Consider the following 4,694-nt stretch of genomic DNA (forward strand, 5'->3'; position numbering starts at 1 on the left):
AGAAGAAAAGTAAAAAAATTATCAGAAAGATCTGGGGATCAAGATAGCCAGAGTGAGCCTTGGTAAGCTCCCACATATCCCTAGGGATCTGGAACACTGTACATGTACACATGGCTACACTTATGCTCAGGAAAGACTGAAGAGGATCTTAGTAAGCTGGATGAATGTGAGACTTTACAAGCACAAAAAGTAAAGGCTGTGAAAGACTTGTAAACTTCCTAAACTTTGAATGTCATTTCCCAAACCATACAGAGATCCATTGGCATAGGGTAAAAGCCTTATTGGCTCAAGGTGTTTAAATACAACCTCTGAAAAATCTCTGGCTGACCACTAAGCTATGCTGACTCAGACATGATTCTAGAAAACCCAGATTAAAAATAAGATCAAGATTTTTTTTAACTGAGTAGAGACATCAGTGGCTACATACCGCTGGGGAGACAGACACTATAGTGTTATTCCAGGCAAGTCAGTAAACAAATAACAACAAAAATAGCAACAACAAACCTATGGGAGAGAGGAATCAGAATCCATATTTGCTACAATATACTATCAAAATGTCCAGTTTTCAAAAACAGTTATGAGATATGCAAAAAACAAAAACAGGACAGTGTGACCCATATATAAGAACAAAAAAGCAAGTAACAGAAACTCTCTGAAGGACCTCACGTGGTAAAATTACCAAAGACTTCAAAGCAGGTGTTATAAATGAGTTCAAAGAAGTAAAGGAAACCACCTTTAAAGAATCAAAATATGATGCCCAACACAAAGAAATGATAAGTGTTTGAGGTGATGGATATCCTAATTACCCTGATTTCATCGTTACATGTTATATACTTATATCAAAATATCACATGCATCTCATAAATATGTACAACTATTATGTACCCATAAAATTTAAAAAGAACAAAGAAAATATGACCATGATTACTCATCAAATACAGAATATCAGTAAAGAGAAATTGTTTTCAAAGGATCATTTTAAAATTCGGGAGTTAAAAATATAATAACTGAAATAAAAAAGTCACAGAGGGGCTCAATAACAGATTTGAATGGCAAAAGAAAGAATCATCAAACTTGAAGATAACTCAATAGAAATTGTCCATTCCAAAGAACAGAAAGAAAAAATAATGAAGAAATATTAGCAGAGCCTGAGAGACCTGTGAGATACCATTAAGTGTACAAATATATAGTTTAAAATGGAGAAGAGAGAAAGGGGCAGAAAAAAATATTTGAAGACATAATGCCCAAAAACTTCCTCAAATTGATTAAAACCATTAGTCTACACACCTAAGAAACTCAATGAACTCCAAATAAGGTAAACTTAAATTTATACTGATACACATCATAGTCAAAGTGTTGAAAGGCAAAGACAGAAAATCTTCAAAGTAGCAAGAGGGAAGCAATTCATCACATACAAGTGGAAAGGGAAGCTCAATAGATTAACAGCTGATTTCTTATAAAAAATAATGGAGGCTCAAACAGCAGTAGAATGACATATTCAAACTACTGAAAGAAAAAAACCAAGAATCCCATGTGTATATTTCAAAAAAAAATGAAGGCAAAATAAAGACATTCCCAGGTAAACATGACCTCTCTTACAAAGATTACTAAAGGAAGTTCTTCAGGCTAAAAGAAAATGACACTAGATAATAATTCAAATTCATGCAAAAAAAATACAGAGCATGAATAATAGTAATTATATATTTAAATACGAGAGAGTATAAAGATAGTTTCTCTCTTTCCTTCTCTTAACTTATTTAAAAGACAATTGCATAAAAGAATAATTATCATACTATATGGGAATATAACAGAAAGAAGTAATTATATAAACAATAGTATCACAATGGAGGGGAGGAAATAGAACTATATTGGAGTAAAGTTTATATATTTTACTGGAAATAAGTTAGTATTATCTGAAATAGATTGTTTTTAGTTAAGATGCATACTATAAATTCCCCCAGAAGAACTGCTAAAAATAATCACCCCCCAAAATATAATTAAAAACAAGAAACAAAGAAATTTAAATGGCACACTAGAAAAAAATTTGGGACAAAAAGGCGTAAAGGAGTAAATAGTAAAGGAGTAATAGGAACAAAAGGACATGAGACACATAGAAAACAAATAAAAATAGGAGAGATAATACAAATATATCAACAACTACATTAAAAATAAAGTATGCTCACTTTGGCAACACACACATAAAATGGCAATGATACAGAGAAGATTAGCATACCCCCTGTGCAAGAATGATATGTAAATTCATGATGTGATCCATATTTTTTGAGTTAAAAAAAAAAGCTAATCCCAAAGGGTTATATATGGTTCCATTTATATAACATTTTTAAAAATGACAAAATTTTAGAAGTAGAAGTCCAATTAGTGTTTGCCAAGAGTTAGTGATGAGAAAAAGGTAGAGGTAGCAGGGAGGTGGGGATGGTTATAAAAGGGCAACATAAGGGATATTCATGGTATTGGAACTGTTCAGTACGTTGACTGTGGTTGTGGATACACTAAACTACACAGATGATAAAGTTGCATAAAATTTTTAAAACCACCTCTCACTCAGCCCACACAAATAATTACAAATGAAACTGGGGAAATCTGAATAAAAGGTATGGATTATATTAATGTCAATATACAGGTTGTAATATTATACTATAGTTTTGCAAAACGTTATCATTGGGAAAACTAGGCAAAATGTACCAGGGACAGCTCTGTGTTATTTCTTAGAACTGCATATGAATTTACAATTATCTCAATAAAAATTTCAATTACAAAATAAGTAAAAGGATTAAACACTCAAATCAATAGGCAGACACTGTCAGACTATATATAAAACAAGATCTGGCTATATACTGTCTACAAGAGACACATTTAAATTCAAAGACACAAATAGGTTGAAAGTAAAAGTGTAAAAATTATTCCATGCAAATAGTAACTGTGAGAGAGATAAAGTCACTATACTAGTAACAGACAAAATAGACTTTAAGACAAAAAATATTGCTACTAAAAAAATAACATTTTATAAAGTATCAGTCAGGAAGATATAACAATCACAAGCATACACATGCCTAACAACAGAGCTCCAAAATACATGAAGCAGAAACTGACAGAATTGAAGGGAGAAATAAACAATAATAGTTGAAGACTTCTATAGTACACTGCATAGAATGGATACAACAGCTAGACATAAAATCAGCAAAGATATAGAAGAATTGAACACTATAAATCAACTTAACCTAGCTGACATCTATAGAACACACCACTCAATAATAGCAGAATATACATTCTTGAGTTCAGACCATATGCTAGGTGCTATGGTTTTGAGTATTGTTTCTCTCCATCAAAACACATGTTGCAGCTTGGTCCCCAATGTGGTGGTGTTGGGAGGTGGTGTCTTTAAGAGGTAATTAGGTCATTAAGAGGGATTAATGCCTTTCTCACAGGAATGAGTTCTCACTTTCATGGGACTGGGTTACTTACCATGGCAGTGGGTTGTTAAAAAGTGAGGCTGCCTCTTGTGTTTGGTCTCTTTGCATGTGTCTGCTTCCCCTTCTGCTTCCCTGATATGTTATGAAGCAGCATGTGGCCCTCACTAGAAACCAACCAGATGCAGCTACCCAATCTTGAACTTCCCAGCCTCCAGAACTGTGAGCCAAATAAATTTCTTTTCTTTATAAACTACCCAGTCTCAGGTATTCTGTTACAGCAAAAGAAAATAAACTAGGACACTAGGCCATTAAATAGTACTCAATAAACTTAAAAGGATTAAAATCATACAAAGTATGTCTTCCAACCACAATTTAATTAAATTATCATTAATTAAATCAACAAAGTAAAAACTGGGAAATCAAAAATACTTGGAAATTAAACAGCACACTTCTTCTAAATGATGAATGGATCATAGAAGAAATTGCAAGAAAAATTAGAAAATATTTCAAACTGAAGGAAAACAAAACCACAATATATCAAACTTCATGACATGTAAATAAAACAGTGTTTAGAGGGACTTCAAATGCCTATATTAGAAAGAAGAAAGATCTCAAATTAATAACCTAAGCTTTTGCCTTAATAAATGAAAAAAGAAGAAAAAACTAAACTCAAAGCAAGCAAAAGGAAGAAATAAGATCACAGAGGAAATCAATGAAATAGAAAACAGAAAAACAATAGAGAAAATCAATGATAACAAAAATTGGTTCTTTGTAACAATTGACAAAGTTGACACAAATTTCGATAGATTGACCAAGAAAAAAAAAGAAAAAGACATAAGTCACCTAATTGAAACATGAAAGAGGAGACATCACCATTGGCCTTATAGAAAGTAATAGGATTAAATGGGAATACAATAAACAACTATATGCCAGGAAATCCAACAATTTATATGAAACGTACATATTCCTATAAAGACACAAATTACCTAAATTGACGCAAGAAGAAATTAAAAATATGACTAGAACTATAACAGTAAAGAAATTGAGTTAGTAATTTAAAATCTTCCCATAAAGAAAAGTCCTGGCTAAGATGGCTTCATAGGCAAATTCAATCAACTATTAAAAGAAGTTAAATCAATCCTTCACAAATTCTTCCAGAAAATAGGGGAGGAAGGAATACTTCCCAATTGATTTTATGAGGCCAATATTATTCTGATACCAATGCCAGACAAAAAAATGGCATAAAAAGAACAATATTGACAA

The 4,694-nt window shown here is 32.1% G+C and overlaps 1 non-coding gene across 1 annotated transcript; it reads left to right on the forward strand.

The window, feature by feature from the left end:
• Positions 1–2,176: 2,176 nt before the first annotated feature.
• Positions 2,177–2,281, forward strand: LOC138379292 (U6 spliceosomal RNA). Its single transcript, XR_011232067.1, has one exon. It is a non-coding gene; the product is annotated as a U6 spliceosomal RNA (small nuclear RNA).
• Positions 2,282–4,694: the final 2,413 nt, after the last annotated feature.

This window comes from Eulemur rufifrons, chromosome 30, assembly GCF_041146395.1.
Source record: "Eulemur rufifrons isolate Redbay chromosome 30, OSU_ERuf_1, whole genome shotgun sequence".
In the NCBI taxonomy this organism is placed as follows: Eukaryota; Metazoa; Chordata; class Mammalia; order Primates; family Lemuridae; genus Eulemur; species Eulemur rufifrons.